Source organism: Quercus robur, chromosome 8 (assembly GCF_932294415.1).
Source record: "Quercus robur chromosome 8, dhQueRobu3.1, whole genome shotgun sequence".
Classification (NCBI taxonomy): Eukaryota; Viridiplantae; Streptophyta; class Magnoliopsida; order Fagales; family Fagaceae; genus Quercus; species Quercus robur.
In genome coordinates, this window is record NC_065541.1 from 64,938,338 (window position 1) to 64,963,493 (window position 25,156).

Here is a 25,156-nt window from a genome sequence, read left to right on the forward strand (position 1 = left end):
TTACATCAAGTGCAACTTGAATCCAACGCTATATTTCTTAATTCGATGTGAATTTTGATAAATCTACCGTTAGATTACATTATCTTCATATATTTTTCATGCTTACAAAATTTCAAGGTGATCAAAGATTAATAGTTATGCCATCAATCATATGTTTTAATTCAAGTTTTCGTAGTTTAAAATAACGCATAAAAGATGAGTTTAAAGATCAAAGGGTAAATTACATCCGATTGGCATGAAAATTGGCATGCACGTTAAGAACATATAGAAAATGTGATCCAACGGTTGGATTTTCAAAATATGAATTCAACAATAAGTTATTAGTTTGTGTGACATTTTTTAGAGTTACATCAAGTGTAACTTGAATCCAACGCTATATTTATTAATTCGATGTGAATTTTGATAAATCTAACGTTACATTACATTATCTTCATATATTTTCCATGCTTACAGAATTTCAAGGTGATCAAAGATTAATAGCTATGCCATCAATCAATTGTTTTAATTCAAGTTTTCGTAGTTTAAAATAACGCATAAAAGTTGAGTTTAAAGATCAAAGGGTAAATTTCATCTGATTGGCATGAAAATTGGCATGCACGTTAAGGACATATAGAAAATGTTATCCAACGGTTGGATTTTCAAAATATGAATTCAACAATAAGTTATTAGTTTGTGTGACATTTTTTAGAGTTACATCAAGTGTAACTTGAACCCAATCTTATATTTCTTAATTCGATGTGAATTTTGACAAATCTACCGTTAGATTAAATTATCTTTATATATTTTTCAAGCTTACAAAATTTCAAGGTGATCAAAGATTAATAGCTATGTCATCAATCAATTGTTTTAATTCAAGTTTTCGTAGTTTAAAATAACGCATAAAAGATGAGTTTTAAGATCAAAGGGTAAATTACATCCGATTGGCAAGAAAATTGGCATGCACGTTAAGAACATATAGAAAATGTGATCCAACGGTTGGATTTTCAAAATATGAATTCAAAAATAAGTTATTAGTTTGTGTGACATTTTTTAGAGTTACATCAAGTGCAACTTGAATCCAACGCTATATTTCTTAATTCGATGTGAATTTTGATAAATCTACCGTTAGATTACATTATCTTCATATATTTTTCATGCTTACAAAATTTCAAGGTGATCAAAGATTAATAGCTATGCCATCAATCATATGTTTTAATTCAAGTTTTCGTAGTTTAAAATAACGCATAAAAGTTGAGTTTAAAGATCAAAGGGTAAATTTCATCTGATTGGCATGAAAATTGGCCTGCACGTTAAGGACATATAGAAAATGTTATCCAACGGTTGGATTTTCAAAATATGAATTCAACAATAAGTTATTAGTTTGTGTGACATTTTTTAGAGTTACATCAAGTGTAACTTGAACCCAATCTTATATTTCTTAATTCGATGTGAATTTTGACAAATCTACCGTTAGATTAAATTATCTTTATATATTTTTCAAGCTTACAAAATTTCAAGGTGATCAAAGATTAATAGCTATGTCATCAATCAATTGTTTTAATTCAAGTTTTCGTAGTTTAAAATAACGCATAAAAGATGAGTTTAAAGATCAAAGGGTAAATTACATCCGATTGGCAAGAAAATTGGCATGCACGTTAAGAACATATAGAAAATGTGATCCAACGGTTGGATTTTCAAAATATGAATTCAAAAATAAGTTATTAGTTTGTGTGACATTTTTTAGAGTTACATCAAGTGCAACTTGAATCCAACGCTATATTTCTTAATTCGATGTGAATTTTGATAAATCTACCGTTAGATTACATTATCTTCATATATTTTTCATGCTTACAAAATTTCAAGGTGATCAAAGATTAATAGCTATGCCATCAATCATATGTTTTAATTCAAGTTTTCGTAGTTTAAAATAACGCATAAAAGATGAGTTTAAAGATCAATGGGTAAATTACATCCGATTGGCATGAAAATTGGCATGCACGTTAAGAACATATAGAAAATGTGATCCAACGGTTGGATTTTCAAAATATGAATTCAACAATAAGTTATTAGTTTGTGTGACATTTTTTAGAGTTACATCAAGTGTAACTTGAACCCAATCTTATATTTCTTAATTCGATATGAATTTTGACAAATCTACCGTTAGATTACATTATCTTCATATATTTTTCATGCTTACAAAATTTCAAGGTGATCAAAGATTAATAGCTATGTCATCAATCAATTGTTTTAATTCAAGTTTTCGTAGTTTAAAATAACGCATAAAAGATCAGTTTAGAGATCGAAGGGTAAATTACATCCGATTGGCAAGAAAATTGGCATGCATGTTAAAAACATTTAGAAAATGTGATCCAACGGTTGGATTTTCAAAATATGAATTCAACAATAAGTTATTAGTTTGTGTGACATTTTTTAGAGTCACATCAAGTGTAACTTGAACCCAATCTTATATTTCTTAATTCGATGTGAATTTTGGCAAATTTACCGTTAGATTACATTATCTTCATATATTTTTCATGCTTACAAAATTTCAAGGTGATCAAAGATTAATAGCTATGCCATCAATCAATTGTTTTAATTCAAGTTTTCGTAGTTTAAAATAACGCATAAAATATGAGTTTAAAGATCAAAGGGTAAATTACATCCGATTGGCATGAAAATTGGCATGCACGTTAAGAACATATAGAAAATATGATCCAACGGTTGGATTTTCAAAATATGAATTCAACAATAAGTTATTAGTTTGTGTGACATTTTTTAGAGTTACATCAAGTGTAACTTGAACCCAATCTTATATTTCTTAATTCGATGTGAATTTTGACAAATCTACCGTTAGATTAAATTATCTTTATATATTTTTCAAGCTTACAAAATTTCAAGGTGATCAAAGATTAATAGCTATGTCATCAATCAATTGTTTTAATTCAAGTTTTCGTAGTTTAAAATAACGCATAAAAGATGAGTTTAAAGATCAAAGGGTAAATTACATCCGATTGGCAAGAAAATTGGCATGCACGTTAAGAACATATCGAAAATGTGATCCAACGGTTGGATTTTCAAAATATGACTTCAAAAATAAGTTATTAGTTTGTGTGACATTTTTTAGAGTTACATCAAGTGGAACTTGAATCCAACGCTATATTTCTTAATTCGATGTGAATTTTGATAAATCTACCTTTAGATTACATTATCTTCATATATTTTTCATGCTTACAAAATTTCAAGGTGATCAAAGATTAATAGCTATGCCATCAATCATATGTTTTAATTCAAGTTTTCGTAGTTTAAAATAACGCATAAAAGATGAGTTTAAAGATCAATGGGTAAATTACATCCGATTGGCATGAAAATTGGCATGCACGTTAAGAACATATAGAAAATGTGATCCAACGGTTGGATTTTCAAAATATGAATTCAACAATAAGTTATTAGTTTGTGTGACATTTTTTAGAGTTACATCAAGTGTAACTTGAACCCAATCTTATATTTCTTAATTCGATATGAATTTTGACAAATCTACCGTTAGATTACATTATCTTCATATATTTTTCATGCTTACAAAATTTCAAGGTGATCAAAGATTAATAGCTATGTCATCAATCAATTGTTTTAATTCAAGTTTTCGTAGTTTAAAATAACGCATAAAAGATCAGTTTAGAGATCGAATGGTAAATTACATCCGATTGGCAAGAAAATTGGCATGCATGTTAAAAACATTTAGAAAATGTGATCCAACGGTTGGATTTTCAAAATATGAATTCAACAATAAGTTATTAGTTTGTGTGACATTTTTTAGAGTCACATCAAGTGTAACTTGAACCCAATCTTATATTTCTTAATTCGATGTGAATTTTGGCAAATTTACCGTTAGATTACATTATCTTCATATATTTTTCATGCTTACAAAATTTCAAGGTGATCAAAGATTAATAGCTATGCCATCAATCAATTGTTTTAATTCAAGTTTTCGTAGTTTAAAATAACGCATAAAATATGAGTTTAAAGATCAAAGGGTAAATTACATCCGATTGGCATGAAAATTGGCATGCACGTTAAGAACATATAGAAAATATGATCCAACTGTTGGATTTTCAAAATATGAATTCAACAATAAGTTATTAGTTTGTGTGACATTTTTTAGAGTTACATCAAGTGTAACTTGAACCCAATCTTATATTTCTTAATTCGATGTGAATTTTGACAAATCTACCGTTAGATTAAATTATCTTTATATATTTTTCAAGCTTACAAAATTTCAAGGTGATCAAAGATTAATAGCTATGTCATCAATCAATTGTTTTAATTCAAGTTTTCGTAGTTTAAAATAACGCATAAAAGATGAGTTTAAAGATCTAAGGGTAAATTACATCCGATTGGCAAGAAAATTGGCATGCACGTTAAGAACATATCGAAAATGTGATCCAACGGTTGGATTTTCAAAATATGACTTCAAAAATAAGTTATTAGTTTGTGTGACATTTTTTAGAGTTACATCAAGTGGAACTTGAATCCAACGCTATATTTCTTAATTCGATGTGAATTTTGATAAATCTACCTTTAGATTACATTATCTTCATATATTTTTCATGCTTACAAAATTTCAAGGTGATCAAAGATTAATAGCTATGCCATCAATCATATGTTTTAATTCAAGTTTTCGTAGTTTAAAATAACGCATAAAAGATGAGTTTAAAGATCAATGGGTAAATTACATCCGATTGGCATGAAAATTGGCATGCACGTTAAGAACATATAGAAAATGTGATCCAACGGTTGGATTTTCAAAATATGAATTCAACAATAAGTTATTAGTTTGTGTGACATTTTTTAGAGTTACATCAAGTGTAACTTGAACCCAATCTTATATTTCTTAATTCGATATGAATTTTGACAAATCTACCGTTAGATTACATTATCTTCATATATTTTTCATGCTTACAAAATTTCAAGGTGATCAAAGATTAATAGCTATGTCATCAATCAATTGTTTTAATTCAAGTTTTCGTAGTTTAAAATAACGCATAAAAGATCAGTTTAGAGATCGAAGGGTAAATTACATCCGATTGGCAAGAAAATTGGCATGCATGTTAAAAACATTTAGAAAATGTGATCCAACGGTTGGATTTTCAAAATATGAATTCAACAATAAGTTATTAGTTTGTGTGACATTTTTTAGAGTCACATCAAGTGTAACTTGAACCCAATCTTATATTTCTTAATTCGATGTGAATTTTGGCAAATTTACCGTTAGATTACATTATCTTCATATATTTTTCATGCTTACAAAATTTCAAGGTGATCAAAGATTAATAGCTATGCCATCAATCAATTGTTTTAATTCAAGTTTTCGTAGTTTAAAATAACGCATAAAATATGAGTTTAAAGATCAAAGGGTAAATTACATCCGATTGGCATGAAAATTGAAATGCACGTTAAGAACATATAGAAAATATGATCCAACGGTTGGATTTTCAAAATATGAATTCAACATTAAGTTATTAGTTTGTGTGACATTTTTTAGAGTTACATCAAGTGTAACTTGAATCCAACGCTATATTTCTTAATTCGATGTGAATTTTGATAAATCTACCGTTAGATTACATTATCTTCATATATTTTTCATGCTTACAAAATTTCAAGGTGATCAAAGATTAATAGCTATGTCATCAATCAATTGTTTTAATTCAAGTTTTCGTAGTTTAAAATAACGCATAAAAGATAAGTTTAAAGATCAAAGGGTAAATTACATCCGATTGGCATGAAAATTAGCATGCACGTTAAGAACATATAGAAAATGTGATCCAACGGTTGGATTTTCAAAATATGAATTCAACATTAAGTTATTAGTTTGTGTGACATTTTTTAAAGTTACATCAAGTGTAACTTGAACCCAATCTTATATTTCTTAATTCGATGTGAATTTTGAAAAATTTACCGTTAGATTACATTATCTTCATATATTTTTCATGCTTACAAAATTTCAAGGTGATCAAAGATTAATAGCTATGTCATCAATCAATTGTTTTAATTCAAGTTTTCGTAGTTCAAAATAACGCATAAAAGATAAGTTTAAAGATCAAAGGGTAAATTACATCCGATTGGCAAGAAAATTGGCATGCACGTTAAGAACATATAGAAAATGTGATCCAACGGTTGGATTTTCAAAATATGAATTCAACAATAAGTTATTAGTTTGTGTGACATTTTTTAGAGTTACATCAAGTGTAACTTGAATCCAACGCTATATTTCTTAATTCGATGTGAATTTTGATAAATCTACCGTTAGATTACATTATCTTCATATATTTTTCGTGCTTACAAAATTTCAAGGTGATCAAAGATTAATAGCTATGCCATCAATCATATGTTTTAATTCAAGTTTTCGTAGTTTAAAATAACGCATAAAAGATGAGTTTAAAGATCAAAGGGTAAATTACATCCGATTGGCATGAAAATTGGCATGCACGTTAAGAACATATAGAAAATGTGATCCAACGGTTGGATTTTCAAAATATGAATTCAACAATAAGTTATTAGTTTGTGTGACATTTTTTAGAGTTACATCAAGTGTAACTTGAACCCAATCTTATATTTCTTAATTCGATGTGAATTTTGACAAATCTACCGTTAGATTAAATTATCTTTATATATTTTTCAAGCTTACAAAATTTCAAGGTGATCAAAGATTAATAGCTATGTCATCAATCAATTGTTTTAATTCAAGTTTTCGTAGTTTAAAATAATGCATAAAAGATGAGTTTAAAGATCAAAGGGTAAATTACATCCGATTGGCAAGAAAATTGGCATGCACGTTAAGAACATATAGAAAATGTGATCCAACGGTTGGATTTTCAAAATATGAATTCAAAAATAAGTTATTAGTTTGTGTGACATTTTTTAGAGTTACATCAAGTGCAACTTGAATCCAACGCTATATTTCTTAATTCGATGTGAATTTTGATAAATCTACCGTTAGATTACATTATCTTCATATATTTTTCATGCTTACAAAATTTCAAGGTGATCAAAGATTAATAGTTATGCCATCAATCATATGTTTTAATTCAAGTTTTCGTAGTTTAAAATAACGCATAAAAGATGAGTTTAAAGATCAAAGGGTAAATTACATCCGATTGGCATGAAAATTGGCATGCACGTTAAGAACATATAGAAAATGTGATCCAACGGTTGGATTTTCAAAATATGAATTCAACAATAAGTTATTAGTTTGTGTGACATTTTTTAGAGTTACATCAAGTGTAACTTGAATCCAACGCTATATTTATTAATTCGATGTGAATTTTGATAAATCTAACGTTACATTACATTATCTTCATATATTTTCCATGCTTACAGAATTTCAAGGTGATCAAAGATTAATAGCTATGCCATCAATCAATTGTTTTAATTCAAGTTTTCGTAGTTTAAAATAACGCATAAAAGTTGAGTTTAAAGATCAAAGGGTAAATTTCATCTGATTGGCATGAAAATTGGCATGCACGTTAAGGACATATAGAAAATGTTATCCAACGGTTGGATTTTCAAAATATGAATTCAACAATAAGTTATTAGTTTGTGTGACATTTTTTAGAGTTACATCAAGTGTAACTTGAACCCAATCTTATATTTCTTAATTCGATGTGAATTTTGACAAATCTACCGTTAGATTAAATTATCTTTATATATTTTTCAAGCTTACAAAATTTCAAGGTGATCAAAGATTAATAGCTATGTCATCAATCAATTGTTTTAATTCAAGTTTTCGTAGTTTAAAATAACGCATAAAAGATGAGTTTTAAGATCAAAGGGTAAATTACATCCGATTGGCAAGAAAATTGGCATGCACGTTAAGAACATATAGAAAATGTGATCCAACGGTTGGATTTTCAAAATATGAATTCAAAAATAAGTTATTAGTTTGTGTGACATTTTTTAGAGTTACATCAAGTGCAACTTGAATCCAACGCTATATTTCTTAATTCGATGTGAATTTTGATAAATCTACCGTTAGATTACATTATCTTCATATATTTTTCATGCTTACAAAATTTCAAGGTGATCAAAGATTAATAGCTATGCCATCAATCATATGTTTTAATTCAAGTTTTCGTAGTTTAAAATAACGCATAAAAGTTGAGTTTAAAGATCAAAGGGTAAATTTCATCTGATTGGCATGAAAATTGGCCTGCACGTTAAGGACATATAGAAAATGTTATCCAACGGTTGGATTTTTAAAATATGAATTCAACAATAAGTTATTAGTTTGTGTGACATTTTTTAGAGTTACATCAAATGTAACTTGAACCCAATCTTATATTTCTTAATTCGATGTGAATTTTGACAAATCTACCGTTAGATTAAATTATCTTTATATATTTTTCAAGCTTACAAAATTTCAAGGTGATCAAAGATTAATAGCTATGTCATCAATCAATTGTTTTAATTCAAGTTTTCGTAGTTTAAAATAACGCATAAAAGATGAGTTTTAAGATCAAAGGGTAAATTACATCCGATTGGCAAGAAAATTGGCATGCACGTTAAGAACATATAGAAAATGTGATCCAACGGTTGGATTTTCAAAATATGAATTCAAAAATAAGTTATTAGTTTGTGTGACATTTTTTAGAGTTACATCAAGTGCAACTTGAATCCAACGCTATATTTCTTAATTCGATGTGAATTTTGATAAATCTACCGTTAGATTACATTATCTTCATATATTTTTCATGCTTACAAAATTTCAAGGTGATCAAAGATTAATAGCTATGCCATCAATCATATGTTTTAATTCAAGTTTTCGTAGTTTAAAATAACGCATAAAAGATGAGTTTAAAGATCAATGGGTAAATTACATCCGATTGGCATGAAAATTGGCATGCACGTTAAGAACATATAGAAAATGTGATCCAACGGTTGGATTTTCAAAATATGAATTCAACAATAAGTTATTAGTTTGTGTGACATTTTTTAGAGTTACATCAAGTGTAACTTGAACCCAATCTTATATTTCTTAATTCGATATGAATTTTGACAAATCTACCGTTAGATTACATTATCTTCATATATTTTTCATGCTTACAAAATTTCAAGGTGATCAAAGATTAATAGCTATGTCATCAATCAATTGTTTTAATTCAAGTTTTCGTAGTTTAAAATAACGCATAAAAGATCAGTTTAGAGATCGAAGGGTAAATTACATCCGATTGGCAAGAAAATTGGCATGCATGTTAAAAACATTTAGAAAATGTGATCCAACGGTTGGATTTTCAAAATATGAATTCAACAATAAGTTATTAGTTTGTGTGACATTTTTTAGAGTCACATCAAGTGTAACTTGAACCCAATCTTATATTTCTTAATTCGATGTGAATTTTGGCAAATTTACCGTTAGATTACATTATCTTCATATATTTTTCATGCTTACAAAATTTCAAGGTGATCAAAGATTAATAGCTATGCCATCAATCAATTGTTTTAATTCAAGTTTTCGTAGTTTAAAATAACGCATAAAATATGAGTTTAAAGATCAAAGGGTAAATTACATCCGATTGGCATGAAAATTGGCATGCACGTTAAGAACATATAGAAAATATGATCCAACGGTTGGATTTTCAAAATATGAATTCAACAATAAGTTATTAGTTTGTGTGACATTTTTTAGAGTTACATCAAGTGTAACTTGAACCCAATCTTATATTTCTTAATTCGATGTGAATTTTGACAAATCTACCGTTAGATTAAATTATCTTTATATATTTTTCAAGCTTACAAAATTTCAAGGTGATCAAAGATTAATAGCTATGTCATCAATCAATTGTTTTAATTCAAGTTTTCGTAGTTTAAAATAACGCATAAAAGATAAGTTTAAAGATCAAAGGGTAAATTACATCCGATTGGCATGAAAATTAGCATGCACGTTAAGAACATATAGAAAATGTGATCCAACGGTTGGATTTTCAAAATATGAATTCAACATTAAGTTATTAGTTTGTGTGACATTTTTTAAAGTTACATCAAGTGTAACTTGAACCCAATCTTATATTTCTTAATTCGATGTGAATTTTGAAAAATTTACCGTTAGATTACATTATCTTCATATATTTTTCATGCTTACAAAATTTCAAGGTGATCAAAGATTAATAGCTATGTCATCAATCAATTGTTTTAATTCAAGTTTTCGTAGTTCAAAATAACGCATAAAAGATAAGTTTAAAGATCAAAGGGTAAATTACATCCGATTGGCAAGAAAATTGGCATGCACGTTAAGAACATATAGAAAATGTGATCCAACGGTTGGATTTTCAAAATATGAATTCAACAATAAGTTATTAGTTTGTGTGACATTTTTTAGAGTTACATCAAGTGTAACTTGAATCCAACGCTATATTTCTTAATTCGATGTGAATTTTGATAAATCTACCGTTAGATTACATTATCTTCATATATTTTTCGTGCTTACAAAATTTCAAGGTGATCAAAGATTAATAGCTATGCCATCAATCATATGTTTTAATTCAAGTTTTCGTAGTTTAAAATAACGCATAAAAGATGAGTTTAAAGATCAAAGGGTAAATTACATCCGATTGGCATGAAAATTGGCATGCACGTTAAGAACATATAGAAAATGTGATCCAACGGTTGGATTTTCAAAATATGAATTCAACAATAAGTTATTAGTTTGTGTGACATTTTTTAGAGTTACATCAAGTGTAACTTGAACCCAATCTTATATTTCTTAATTCGATGTGAATTTTGACAAATCTACCGTTAGATTAAATTATCTTTATATATTTTTCAAGCTTACAAAATTTCAAGGTGATCAAAGATTAATAGCTATGTCATCAATCAATTGTTTTAATTCAAGTTTTCGTAGTTTAAAATAATGCATAAAAGATGAGTTTAAAGATCAAAGGGTAAATTACATCCGATTGGCAAGAAAATTGGCATGCACGTTAAGAACATATAGAAAATGTGATCCAACGGTTGGATTTTCAAAATATGAATTCAACAATAAGTTATTAGTTTGTGTGACATTTTTTAGAGTTACATCAAGTGCAACTTGAATCCAACGCTATATTTCTTAATTCGATGTGAATTTTGATAAATCTACCGTTAGATTACATTATCTTCATATATTTTTCATGCTTACAAAATTTCAAGGTGATCAAAGATTAATAGTTATGCCATCAATCATATGTTTTAATTCAAGTTTTCGTAGTTTAAAATAACGCATAAAAGATGAGTTTAAAGATCAAAGGGTAAATTACATCCGATTGGCATGAAAATTGGCATGCACGTTAAGAACATATAGAAAATGTGATCCAACGGTTGGATTTTCAAAATATGAATTCAACAATAAGTTATTAGTTTGTGTGACATTTTTTAGAGTTACATCAAGTGTAACTTGAATCCAACGCTATATTTATTAATTCGATGTGAATTTTGATAAATCTAACGTTACATTACATTATCTTCATATATTTTCCATGCTTACAGAATTTCAAGGTGATCAAAGATTAATAGCTATGCCATCAATCAATTGTTTTAATTCAAGTTTTCGTAGTTTAAAATAACGCATAAAAGTTGAGTTTAAAGATCAAAGGGTAAATTTCATCTGATTGGCATGAAAATTGGCATGCACGTTAAGGACATATAGAAAATGTTATCCAACGGTTGGATTTTCAAAATATGAATTCAACAATAAGTTATTAGTTTGTGTGACATTTTTTAGAGTTACATCAAGTGTAACTTGAACCCAATCTTATATTTCTTAATTCGATGTGAATTTTGACAAATCTACCGTTAGATTAAATTATCTTTATATATTTTTCAAGCTTACAAAATTTCAAGGTGATCAAAGATTAATAGCTATGTCATCAATCAATTGTTTTAATTCAAGTTTTCGTAGTTTAAAATAACGCATAAAAGATGAGTTTTAAGATCAAAGGGTAAATTACATCCGATTGGCAAGAAAATTGGCATGCACGTTAAGAACATATAGAAAATGTGATCCAACGGTTGGATTTTCAAAATATGAATTCAAAAATAAGTTATTAGTTTGTGTGACATTTTTTAGAGTTACATCAAGTGCAACTTGAATCCAACGCTATATTTCTTAATTCGATGTGAATTTTGATAAATCTACCGTTAGATTACATTATCTTCATATATTTTTCATGCTTACAAAATTTCAAGGTGATCAAAGATTAATAGCTATGCCATCAATCATATGTTTTAATTCAAGTTTTCGTAGTTTAAAATAACGCATAAAAGTTGAGTTTAAAGATCAAAGGGTAAATTTCATCTGATTGGCATGAAAATTGGCCTGCACGTTAAGGACATATAGAAAATGTTATCCAACGGTTGGATTTTCAAAATATGAATTCAACAATAAGTTATTAGTTTGTGTGACATTTTTTAGAGTTACATCAAGTGTAACTTGAACCCAATCTTATATTTCTTAATTCGATGTGAATTTTGACAAATCTACCGTTAGATTAAATTATCTTTATATATTTTTCAAGCTTACAAAATTTCAAGGTGATCAAAGATTAATAGCTATGTCATCAATCAATTGTTTTAATTCAAGTTTTCGTAGTTTAAAATAACGCATAAAAGATGAGTTTAAAGATCAAAGGGTAAATTACATCCGATTGGCAAGAAAATTGGCATGCACGTTAAGAACATATAGAAAATGTGATCCAACGGTTGGATTTTCAAAATATGAATTCAAAAATAAGTTATTAGTTTGTGTGACATTTTTTAGAGTTACATCAAGTGCAACTTGAATCCAACGCTATATTTCTTAATTCGATGTGAATTTTGATAAATCTACCGTTAGATTACATTATCTTCATATATTTTTCATGCTTACAAAATTTCAAGGTGATCAAAGATTAATAGCTATGCCATCAATCATATGTTTTAATTCAAGTTTTCGTAGTTTAAAATAACGCATAAAAGATGAGTTTAAAGATCAATGGGTAAATTACATCCGATTGGCATGAAAATTGGCATGCACGTTAAGAACATATAGAAAATGTGATCCAACGGTTGGATTTTCAAAATATGAATTCAACAATAAGTTATTAGTTTGTGTGACATTTTTTAGAGTTACATCAAGTGTAACTTGAACCCAATCTTATATTTCTTAATTCGATATGAATTTTGACAAATCTACCGTTAGATTACATTATCTTCATATATTTTTCATGCTTACAAAATTTCAAGGTGATCAAAGATTAATAGCTATGTCATCAATCAATTGTTTTAATTCAAGTTTTCGTAGTTTAAAATAACGCATAAAAGATCAGTTTAGAGATCGAAGGGTAAATTACATCCGATTGGCAAGAAAATTGGCATGCATGTTAAAAACATTTAGAAAATGTGATCCAACGGTTGGATTTTCAAAATATGAATTCAACAATAAGTTATTAGTTTGTGTGACATTTTTTAGAGTCACATCAAGTGTAACTTGAACCCAATCTTATATTTCTTAATTCGATGTGAATTTTGGCAAATTTACCGTTAGATTACATTATCTTCATATATTTTTCATGCTTACAAAATTTCAAGGTGATCAAAGATTAATAGCTATGCCATCAATCAATTGTTTTAATTCAAGTTTTCGTAGTTTAAAATAACGCATAAAATATGAGTTTAAAGATCAAAGGGTAAATTACATCCGATTGGCATAAAAATTGGCATGCACGTTAAGAACATATAGAAAATATGATCCAACGGTTGGATTTTCAAAATATGAATTCAACAATAAGTTATTAGTTTGTGTGACATTTTTTAGAGTTACATCAAGTGTAACTTGAACCCAATCTTATATTTCTTAATTCGATGTGAATTTTGACAAATCTACCGTTAGATTAAATTATCTTTATATATTTTTCAAGCTTACAAAATTTCAAGGTGATCAAAGATTAATAGCTATGTCATCAATCAATTGTTTTAATTCAAGTTTTCGTAGTTTAAAATAACGCATAAAAGATGAGTTTAAAGATCAAAGGGTAAATTACATCCGATTGGCAAGAAAATTGGCATGCACGTTAAGAACATATCGAAAATGTGATCCAACGGTTGGATTTTCAAAATATGACTTCAAAAATAAGTTATTAGTTTGTGTGACATTTTTTAGAGTTACATCAAGTGGAACTTGAATCCAACGCTATATTTCTTAATTCGATGTGAATTTTGATAAATCTACCTTTAGATTACATTATCTTCATATATTTTTCATGCTTACAAAATTTCAAGGTGATCAAAGATTAATAGCTATGCCATCAATCATATGTTTTAATTCAAGTTTTCGTAGTTTAAAATAACGCATAAAAGATGAGTTTAAAGATCAATGGGTAAATTACATCCGATTGGCATGAAAATTGGCATGCACGTTAAGAACATATAGAAAATGTGATCCAACGGTTGGATTTTCAAAATATGAATTCAACAATAAGTTATTAGTTTGTGTGACATTTTTTAGAGTTACATCAAGTGTAACTTGAACCCAATCTTATATTTCTTAATTCGATATGAATTTTGACAAATCTACCGTTACATTACATTATCTTCATATATTTTTCATGCTTACAAAATTTCAAGGTGATCAAAGATTAATAGCTATGTCATCAATCAATTGTTTTAATTCAAGTTTTCGTAGTTTAAAATAACGCATAAAAGATCAGTTTAGAGATCGAAGGGTAAATTACATCCGATTGGCAAGAAAATTGGCATGCATGTTAAAAACATTTAGAAAATGTGATCCAACGGTTGGATTTTCAAAATATGAATTCAACAATAAGTTATTAGTTTGTGTGACATTTTTTAGAGTCACATCAAGTGTAACTTGAACCCAATCTTATATTTCTTAATTCGATGTGAATTTTGGCAAATTTACCGTTAGATTACATTATCTTCATATATTTTTCATGCTTACAAAATTTCAAGGTGATCAAAGATTAATAGCTATGCCATCAATCAATTGTTTTAATTCAAGTTTTCGTAGTTTAAAATAACGCATAAAAGATCAGTTTAGAGATCGAAGGGTAAATTACATCCGATTGGCAAGAAAATTGGCATGCATGTTAAAAACATTTAGAAAATGTGATCCAACGGTTGGATTTTCAAAATATGAATTCAACAATAAGTTATTAGTTTGTGTGACATTTTTTAGAGTCACATCAAGTGTAACTTGAACCCAATCTTATATTTCTTAATTCGATGTGAATTTTGGCAAATTTACCGTTAGATTACATTATCTTCATATATTTTTCATGCTTACAAAATTTCAAGGTGATCAAAGATTAATAGCTATGCCATCAATCAATTGTTTTAATTCAAGTTTTCGTAGTTTAAAATAACGCATAAAATATGAGTTTAAAGATCAAAGGGTAAATTACATCCGATTGGCATGAAAATTGGCATGCACGTTAAGAACATATAGAAAATATGATCCAACGGTTGGATTTTCAAAATATGAATTCAACAATAAGTTATTAGTTTGTGTGACATTTTTTAGAGTTACATCAAGTGTAACTTGAACCCAATCTTATATTTCTTAATTCGATGTGAATTTTGACAAATCTACCGTTAGATTAAATTATCTTTATATATTTTTCAAGCTTACAAAATTTCAAGGTGATCAAAGATTAATAGCTATGCCATCAATCATATGTTTTAATTCAAGTTTTCGTAGTTTAAAATAACGCATAAAAGATGAGTTTAAAGATCAAAGGGTAAATTACATCCGATTGGCAAGAAAATTGGCATGCACGTTAAGAACATATCGAAAATGTGATCCAACGGTTGGATTTTCAAAATATGACTTCAAAAATAAGTTATTAGTTTGTGTGACATTTTTTAGAGTTACATCAAGTGGAACTTGAATCCAACGCTATATTTCTTAATTCGATGTGAATTTTGATAAATCTACCTTTAGATTACATTATCTTCATATATTTTTCATGCTTACAAAATTTCAAGGTGATCAAAGATTAATAGCTATGCCATCAATCATATGTTTTAATTCAAGTTTTCGTAGTTTAAAATAACGCATAAAAGATGAGTTTAAAGATCAATGGGTAAATTACATCCGATTGGCATGAAAATTGGCATGCACGTTAAGAACATATAGAAAATGTGATCCAACGGTTGGATTTTCAAAATATGAATTCAACAATAAGTTATTAGTTTGTGTGACATTTTTTAGAGTTACATCAAGTGTAACTTGAACCCAATCTTATATTTCTTAATTCGATGTGAATTTTGACAAATCTACCGTTAGATTAAATTATCTTTATATATTTTTCAAGCTTACAAAATTTCAAGGTGATCAAAGATTAATAGCTATGTCATCAATCAATTGTTTTAATTCAAGTTTTCGTAGTTTAAAATAACGCATAAAAGATGAGTTTAAAGATCAAAGGGTAAATTACATCCGATTGGCAAGAAAATTGGCATGCACGTTAAGAACATATCGAAAATGTGATCCAACGGTTGGATTTTCAAAATATGACTTCAAAAATAAGTTATTAGTTTGTGTGACATTTTTTAGAGTTACATCAAGTGGAACTTGAATCCAACGCTATATTTCTTAATTCGATGTGAATTTTGATAAATCTACCTTTAGATTACATTATCTTCATATATTTTTCATGCTTACAAAATTTCAAGGTGATCAAAGATTAATAGCTATGCCATCAATCATATGTTTTAATTCAAGTTTTCGTAGTTTAAAATAACGCATAAAAGATGAGTTTAAAGATCAATGGGTAAATTACATCCGATTGGCATGAAAATTGGCATGCACGTTAAGAACATATAGAAAATGTGATCCAACGGTTGGATTTTCAAAATATGAATTCAACAATAAGTTATTAGTTTGTGTGACATTTTTTAGAGTTACATCAAGTGTAACTTGAACCCAATCTTATATTTCTTAATTCGATATGAATTTTGACAAATCTACCGTTAGATTACATTATCTTCATATATTTTTCATGCTTACAAAATTTCAAGGTGATCAAAGATTAATAGCTATGTCATCAATCAATTGTTTTAATTCAAGTTTTCGTAGTTTAAAATAACGCATAAAAGATCAGTTTAGAGATCGAAGGGTAAATTACATCCGATTGGCAAGAAAATTGGCATGCATGTTAAAAACATTTAGAAAATGTGATCCAACGGTTGGATTTTCAAAATATGAATTCAACAATAAGTTATTAGTTTGTGTGACATTTTTTAGAGTCACATCAAGTGTAACTTGAACCCAATCTTATATTTCTTAATTCGATGTGAATTTTGGCAAATTTACCGTTAGATTACATTATCTTCATATATTTTTCATGCTTACAAAATTTCAAGGTGATCAAAGATTAATAGCTATGCCATCAATCAATTGTTTTAATTCAAGTTTTCGTAGTTTAAAATAACGCATAAAATATGAGTTTAAAGATCAAAGGGTAAATTACATCCGATTGGCATGAAAATTGGCATGCACGTTAAGAACATATAGAAAATATGATCCAACGGTTGGATTTTCAAAATATGAATTCAACAATAAGTTATTAGTTTGTGTGACATTTTTTAGAGTTACATCAAGTGTAACTTGAACCCAATCTTATATTTCTTAATTCGATGTGAATTTTGACAAATCTACCGTTAGATTAAATTATCTTTATATATTTTTCAAGCTTACAAAATTTCAAGGTGATCAAAGATTAATAGCTATGTCATCAATCAATTGTTTTAATTCAAGTTTTCGTAGTTTAAAATAACGCATAAAAGATGAGTTTAAAGATCAAAGGGTAAATTACATCCGATTGGCAAGAAAATTGGCATGCACGTTAAGAACATATAGAAAATGTGATCCAACGGTTGGATTTTCAAAATATGAATTCAAAAATAAGTTATTAGTTTGTGTGACATTTTTTAGAGTTACATCAAGTGCAACTTGAATCCAACGCTATATTTCTTAATTCGATGTGAATTTTGATAAATCTACCGTTAGATTACATTATCTTCATATATTTTTCATGCTTACAAAATTTCAAGGTGATCAAAGATTAATAGCTATGCCATCAATCATATGTTCTAATTCAAGTTTTCGTAGTTTAAAATAACGCATAAAAGTTGAGTTTAAAGATCAAAGGGTAAATTTCATCTGATTGGCATGAAAATTGGCCTGCACGTTAAGGACATATAGAAAATGTTATCCAACGGTTGGATTTTCAAAATATGAATTCAACAATAAGTTATTAGTTTGTGTGACATTTTTTAGAGTTACATCAAGTGTAACTTGAACCCAATCTTATATTTCTTAATTCGATGTGAATTTTGACAAATCTACCGTTAGATTAAATTATCTTTATATATTTTTCAAGCTTACAAAATTTCAAGGTGATCAAAGATTAATAGCTATGTCATCAATCAATTGTTTTAATTCAAGTTTTCGTAGTTTAAAATAACGCATAAAAGATGAGTTTAAAGATCAAAGGGTAAATTACATCCGATTGGCAAGAAAATTGGCATGCACGTTAAGAACATATAGAAAATGTGATCCAACGGTTGGATTTTCAAAATATGAATTCAAAAATAAGTTATTAGTTTGTGTGACATTTTTTAGAGTTACATCAAGTGCAACTTGAATCCAACGCTATATTTCTTAATTCGATGTGAATTTTGATAAATCTACCGTTAGATTACATTATCTTCATATATTTTTCATGCTTACAAAATTTCAAGGTGATCAAAGATTAATAGCTATGCCATCAATCAATTGTTTTAATTCAAGTTTTCGTAGTTTAAAATAACGCATAAATGATGAGTTTAAAGATCAATGGGTAAATTACATCCGATTGGCATGAAAATTGGCATGCACGTTAAGAACATATAGAAAATGTGATCCAACGGTTGGATTTTCAAAATATGAATTCAACAATAAGTTATTAGTTTGTGTGACATTTTTTAGAGTTACATCAAGTGTAACTTGAACCCAATCTTATATTTCTTAATTCGATATGAATTTTGACAAATCTACCGTTAGATTACATTATCTTCATATATTTTTCATGCTTACAAAATTTCAAGGTGATCAAAGATTAATAGCTATGTCATCAATCAATTGTTTTAATTCAAGTTTTCGTAGTTTAAAATAACGCATAAAAGATCAGTTTAGAGATCGAAGGGTAAATTACATCCGATTGGCAAGAAAATTGGCATGCATGTTAAAAACATTTAGAAAATGTGATCCAACGGTTGGATTTTCAAAATATGAATTCAAAAATAAGTTATTAGTTTGTGTGACATTTTTTAGAGTCACATCAAGTGTAACTTGAACCCAATCTTATATTTCTTAATTCGATGTGAATTTTGGCAAATTTACCGTTAGATTACATTATCTTCATATATTTTTCATGCTTACAAAATTTCAAGGTGATCAAAGATTAATAGCTATGCCATCAATTAATTGTTTTAATTCAAGTTTTCGTAGTTTAAAATAACGCATAAAATATGAGTTTAAAGATCAAAGGGTAAATTACATCCGATTGGCATGAAAATTGGCATGCACGTTAAGAACATATAGAAAATATGATCCAACGGTTGGATTTTCAAAATATGAATTCAACAATAAGTTATTAGTTTGTGTGACATTTTTTAGAGTTACATCAAGTGTAACTTGAACCCAATCTTATATTTCTTAATTCGATGTGAATTTTGACAAATCTACCGTTAGATTAAATTATCTTTATATATTTTTCAAGCTTACAAAATTTCAAGGTGATCAAAGATTAATAGCTATGTCATCAATCAATTGTTTTAATTCAAGTTTTCGTAGTTTAAAATAACGCATAAAAGATGAGTTTAAAGATCAAAGGGTAAATTACATCCGATTGGCAAGAAAATTGGCATGCACGTTAAGAACATATCGAAAATGTGATCCAACGGTTGGATTTTCAAAATATGACTTCAAAAATAAGTTATTAGTTTGTGTGACATTTTTTAGAGTTACATCAAGTGTAACTTGAATCCAACGCTATATTTCTTAATTCGATGTGAATTTTGATAAATCTACCTTTAGATTACATTATCTTCATATATTTTTCATGCTTACAAAATTTCAAGGTGATCAAAGATTAATAGCTATGCCATCAATCAATTGTTTTAATTCAAGTTTTCGTAGTTTAAAATAACGCATAAAAGATGAGTTTAAAGATCAATGGGTAAATTACATCCGATTGGCATGAAAATTGGCATGCACGTTGAGAACATATAGAAAATGTGATCCAACGGTTGGATTTTCAAAATATGAATTCAACAATAAGTTATTAGTTTGTGTGACATTTTTTAGAGTTACATCAAGTGTAACTTGAACCCAATCTTATATTTCTTAATTCGATATGAATTTTGACAAATCTACCGTTAGATTACATTATCTTCATATATTTTTCATGCTTACAAAATTTCAAGGTGATCAAAGATTAATAGCTATGTCATCAATCAATTGTTTTAATTCAAGTTTTCGTAGTTTAAAATAACGCATAAAAGATCAATTTAAAGATCAAAGGGTAAATTACATCCGATTGGCAAGAAAATTTGCATGCATGTTAAAAACATTTAGAAAATGTGATCCAACGGTTGGATTTTCAAAATATGAATTCAACAATAAGTTATTAGTTTGTGTGACATTTTTTAGAGTCACATCAAATGTAACTTGAACCCAATCTTATATTTCTTAATTCGATGTGAATTTTGGCAAATTTACCGTTAGATTACATTATCTTCATATATTTTTCATGCTTACAAAATTTCAAGGTGATCAAAGATTAATAGCTATGCCATCAATCAATTGTTTTAATTCAAGTTTTCGTAGTTTAAAATAACGCATAAAATATGAGTTTAAAGATCAAAGGGTAAATTACATCCGATTGGCATGAAAATTGGCATGCACGTTAAGAACATATAGAAAATATGATCCAACGGTTGGATTTTCAAAATATGAATTCAACAATAAGTTATTAGTTTGTGTGACATTTTTTAGAGTTACATCGAGTGTAACTTGAACCCAATCTTATATTTCTTAATTCGATGTGAATTTTGACAAATCTACCGTTAGATTAAATTATCTTTATATATTTTTCAAGCTTACAAAATTTCAAGGTGATCAAATATTAATAGCTATGTCATCAATCAATTGTTTTAATTCAAGTTTTCGTAGTTTAAAATAACGCATAAAAGATGAGTTTAAAGATCAAAGGGTAAATTACATCCGATTGGCAAGAAAATTGGCATGCACGTTAAGAACATATAGAAAATGTGATCCAACGGTTGGATTTTCAAAATATGAATTCAAAAATAAGTTATTAGTTTGTGTGACATTTTTTAGAGTTACATCAAGTGTAACTTGAATCCAACGCTATATTTCTTAATTCGATGTGAATTTTGATAAATCTACCATTAGATTACATTATCTTCATATATTTTTCATGCTTACAAAATTTCAAGGTGATCAAAGATTAATAGCTATGCCATCAATCAATTGTTTTAATTCAAGTTTTCGTAGTTTAAAATAACGCATAAAAGATGAGTTTAAAGATCAAAGGGTAAATTACATCCGATTGGCATGAAAATTGGCATTCAGGTTAAGAACATATAGAAAATGTGATCCCACGGTTGGATTTTCAAAATATGAATTCAACAATAAGTTATTAGTTTGTGTGACATTTTTTAGAGTTACATCAAGTGTAACTTGAACCCAATCTTATATTTCTTAATTCGATATGAATTTTGACAAATCTACCGTTAGATTACATTATCTTCATATATTTTTCATGCTTACAAAATTTCAAGGTGATCAAAGATTAATAGCTATGTCATCAATCAATTGTTTTAATTCAAGTTTTCGTAGTTTAAAATAACGCATAAAATATGAGTTTAAAGATCAAAGGGTAAATTACATCCGATTGGCATGAAAATTGGCATGCACGTTAAGAACATATAGAAAATATGATCCAACGGTTGGATTTTCAAAATATGAATTCAAAAATAAGTTATTAGTTTGTGTGACATTTTTTAGAGTTACATCAAGTGTAACTTGAATCCAACGCTATATTTCTTAATTCGATGTGAATTTTGATAAATCTACCATTAGATTACATTATCTTCATATATTTTTCATGCTTACAAAATTTCAAGGAGATCAAAGATTAATAGCTATGCCATCAATCAATTGTTTTAATTCAAGTTTTCGTAGTTTAAAATAACGCATAAAAGATGAGTTTAAAGATCAAAGGGTAAATTACATCCGATTGGCATGAAAATTGGCATTCAGGTTAAGAACATATTGAAAATGTGATCCAACGGTTGGATTTTCAAAATATGAATTCAACAATAAGTTATTAGTTTGTGTGACATTTTTTAGAGTTACATCAAGTGTAACTTGAACCCAATCTTATATTTCTTAATTCGATATGAATTTTGACAAATCTACCGTTAGATTACATTATCTTCATATATTTTTCATGCTTACAAAATTTCAAGGTGATCAAAGATTAATAGCTATGTCATCAATCAATTGTTTTAATTCAAGTTTTCGTAGTTTAAAATAACGCATAAAAGATCAGTTTAGAGATCGAAGGGTAAATTACATCCGATTGGCAAGAAAATTGGCATGCATGTTAAAAACATTTAGAAAATGTGATCCAACGGTTGGATTTTCAAAATATGAATTCAACAATAAGTTATTAGTTTGTGTGACATTTTTTAGAGTCACATCAAGTGTAACTTGAACCCAATCTTATATTTCTTAATTCGATGTGAATTTTGGCAAATTTACCGTTAGATTACATTATCTTCATATATTTTTCATGCTTACAAAATTTCAAGGTGATCAAAGATTAATAGCTATGCCATCAATCAATTGTTTTAATTCAAGTTTTCGTAGTTTAAAATAACGCATAAAATATGAGTTTAAAGATCAAAGGGTAAATTACATCCGATTGGCATGAAAATTGGCATGCACGTTAAGAACATATAGAAAATATGATCCAACGGTTGGATTTTCAAAATATGAATTCAACAATAAGTTATTAGTTTGTGTGACATTTTTTAGAGTTACATCAAGTGTAACTTGAACCCAATCTTATATTTCTTAATTCGATGTGAATTTTGACAAATCTACCGTTAGATTAAATTATCTTTATATATTTTTCAAGCTTACAAAATTTCAAGGTGATCAAAGATTAATAACTATGTCATCAATCAATTGTTTTAATTCAAGTTTTCGTAGTTTAAAATAACGCATAAAAGATGAGTTTAAAGATCAAAGGGTAAATTACATCCGATTGGCAAGAAAATTGGCATGCACGTTAAGAACATATAGAAAATGTGATCCAACGGTTGGATTTTCAAAATATGAATTCAAAAATAAGTTATTAGTTTGTGTGACATTTTTTAGAGTTACATCAAGTGCAACTTGAATCCAACGCTATATTTCTTAATTCGATGTGAATTTTGATAAATCTACCGTTAGATTACATTATCTTCATATATTTTTCATGCTTACAAAATTTCAAGGTGATCAAAGATTAATAGCTATGCCATCAATCATATGTTCTAATTCAAGTTTTCGTAGTTTAAAATAACGCATAAAAGTTGAGTTTAAAGATCAAAGGGTAAATTTCATCTGATTGGCATGAAAATTGGCCTGCACGTTAAGGACATATAGAAAATGTTATCCAACGGTTGGATTTTCAAAATATGAATTCAACAATAAGTTATTAGTTTGTGTGACATTTTTTAGAGTTACATCAAGTGTAACTTGAACCCAATCTTATATTTCTTAATTCGATGTGAATTTTGACAAATCTACCGTTAGATTAAATTATCTTTATATATTTTTCAAGCTTACAAAATTTCAAGGTGATCAAAGATTAATAGCTATGTCATCAATCAATTGTTTTAATTCAAGTTTTCGTAGTTTAAAATAACGCATAAAAGATGAGTTTAAAGATCAAAGGGTAAATTACATCCGATTGGCAAGAAAATTGGCATGCACGTTAAGAACATATAGAAAATGTGATCCAACGGTTGGATTTTCAAAATATGAATTCAAAAATAAGTTATTAGTTTGTGTGACATTTTTTAGAGTTACATCAAGTGCAACTTGAATCCAACGCTATATTTCTTAATTCGATGTGAATTTTGATAAATCTACCGTTAGATTACATTATCTTCATATATTTTTCATGCTTACAAAATTTCAAGGTGATCAAAGATTAATAGCTATGCCATCAATCAATTGTTTTAATTCAAGTTTTCGTAGTTTAAAATAACGCATAAAAGATGAGTTTAAAGATCAATGGGTAAATTACATCCGATTGGCATGAAAATTGGCATGCACGTTAAGAACATATAGAAAATGTGATCCAACGGTTGGATTTTCAAAATATGAATTCAACAATAAGTTATTAGTTTGTGTGACATTTTTTAGAGTTACATCAAGTGTAACTTGAACCCAATCTTATATTTCTTAATTCGATATGAATTTTGACAAATCTACCGTTAGATTACATTATCTTCATATATTTTTCATGCTTACAAAATTTCAAGGTGATCAAAGATTAATAGCTATGTCATCAATCAATTGTTTTAATTCAAGTTTTCGTAGTTTAAAATAACGCATAAAAGATCAGTTTAGAGATCGAAGGGTAAATTACATCCGATTGGCAAGAAAATTGGCATGCATGTTAAAAACATTTAGAAAATGTGATCCAACGGTTGGATTTTCAAAATATGAATTCAAAAATAAGTTATTAGTTTGTGTGACATTTTTTAGAGTCACATCAAGTGTAACTTGAACCCAATCTTATATTTCTTAATTCGATGTGAATTTTGGCAAATTTACCGTTAGATTACATTATCTTCATATATTTTTCATGCTTACAAAATTTCAAGGTGATCAAAGATTAATAGCTATGCCATCAATCAATTGTTTTAATTCAAGTTTTCGTAGTTTAAAATAACGCATAAAATATGAGTTTAAAGATCAAAGGGTAAATTACATCCGATTGGCATGAAAATTGGCATGCACGTTAAGAACATATAGAAAATATGATCCAACGGTTGGATTTTCAAAATATGAATTCAACAATAA